Raw genomic sequence first — 2044 nt, forward strand, 5'->3', positions numbered from 1 at the left:
CTAGCTCCATACTGAAGCACCCTTGTGCCCCAGCCAGCCTCTCTGCAGCATGTTGAGGCTCAATATGCTGTGCTCCCAGGCACATGTGTATATGCAGTGCCGGGGAGCAATAAACTCTGGAGCAGTAAACTCCAAATTTTATACAAGCATGCTAATAGCACATGTAGATGCACCCCAAACTATTTTTAACTGCTAAAAACAAAAAATATTTTCATACATATAATTTTCTACCCAAGTTATGACTTTGTTATATGAAGTTAGATGATTCTTAGAAGGTATGTCTGTAGGTTAATACCCTATGAAGAATTAAAACATGATGTGCACTTGCATTTCAATAAGAAGTTTAGTCTTAATTCAAGGTGGAGTATGCTTGTATACCAAGTAAGCCTAGAATTGTTTGTAAAAGGAAACTGTGATTCCATATAGAAAACAAAGAAGTGGGAAATTCTTAGCACTTCAATGACTTCAGGATAGAATTCAAGAGAACTGACTAATACTTAGGAAAAAAAGAGGAAGAAGAACGTTTTACTGCTATTTATAGCTTTAATGCAAGAGGCAGCATGAATAAAATCAGGTAAAATAGTAGCTTCAGAATTACTACTTGTATATTTTGTGTTATGCGATATCTTTGTATTTATGTAAGTAGCAAACCTTATCTATAAGCATCACTCAGGGAATTTTGAACTGAATTGAAATTATTTGATGATTAAGTAACTTGATGAAAAAATTCTTAATTCTAGTTTAGAAGTGTTTGTTGAGTTGACATGAAGAATCCTGTAATTTCATTACCAAAGCGATTTGATTAGAGATAAGATGGGTAAATGACATACTGGAACAGAAAAAAACCCAAGGCTTGCAATTATTTTCAATATATATTAGTCATATTTATATTTATTATTTGTCTTTCAAGGGTCAAAATATAATTTATTAACACATTATCCTGTTATCAAAGTAAGCCAAGCCTACTAATATAGTGTCACAAGACTTTAGCCGTTGTACATTGCTCCATCATCTTAACCTGTCAACATAACCTTTCAGAAACATGTCAGTCTTCAGCAGAACTTACTCTTCATTTATGATGTCTGGTATCAGATTCCAGATTTTTAAAATAAATACAAACACAAAATATTCTTTAATTATTTAGGTTTAGCTCAACTCTGGTATTTCAAGAAATCTAGAATGAAAGATATTCTGTGCTTGGAACAACCTTGGAGACAAATTATAACTGAATCACAATCTCCTTCTCAGTGGACATGTCTACATATGAATTTATATTGGCTTAAATTTACTGCACAGTAAGCAGGAAGAGGCTGGTATCTACACATGCAGGAATTAAAGAGCATTAACACTATATATTGACTGACTTGGGACAAATTTTAGTTCCAAGTCAGTCCACACACACAGTGTTAGTGCACAGTAAGGCGTCTACATCTGCATTATTGCACAGTAACTAATTGGGTATAAATTTGCTACCTGCATGATTTATGCTTGAGTCAGTATAAGTCAGCATATTTATGGTACAGTATACAGGCATGCACATGTAGATGCATACCTGTACTGTGCAGCAATTTTGGTAACTGAGCAGTAAATGCACATGTGTAGACATACCCAGTTATCCCACTGTTATAAAGACTAAGTAAAATTTACCAGTGCCAAACCCAGTGAAGCTATAACTACCACATGGAGAAGAAAGAATCCTTCCACTTAGTCTTCACCTTATTCTTTCACTTCTTGCCCAGTGCATATGGTGTCTCTCTAGAAATCATTTCTTTTCCAGTGCTACTAGACAATAAGTGCCCCTTTTTTTTTTGTGCTTTACTCTACTAGAGCAGGCAGACCACAATTTAGGTTCTGACTTCAGTTTGTTATATTTCAGTCATTTATATGATTCAAAAGTGTATTACAGTTTAATTTCTAAATGTCTTCTGTTTATTCTCCCTCTTTTCTTTTCAGAAACACACATACCCACACAACAATGAATATAACTCTATTGTTCTTTCACCTGTTTCAGTTTCTAGAGCATTCTTATGTTCTATTGCTAGTA

This window comes from Gavialis gangeticus, unplaced genomic scaffold (genome assembly GCF_001723915.1).
Source record: "Gavialis gangeticus isolate Ggan-Ray unplaced genomic scaffold, GavGan_comp1, whole genome shotgun sequence".
NCBI lineage: Eukaryota > Metazoa > Chordata > Crocodylia > Gavialidae > Gavialis > Gavialis gangeticus.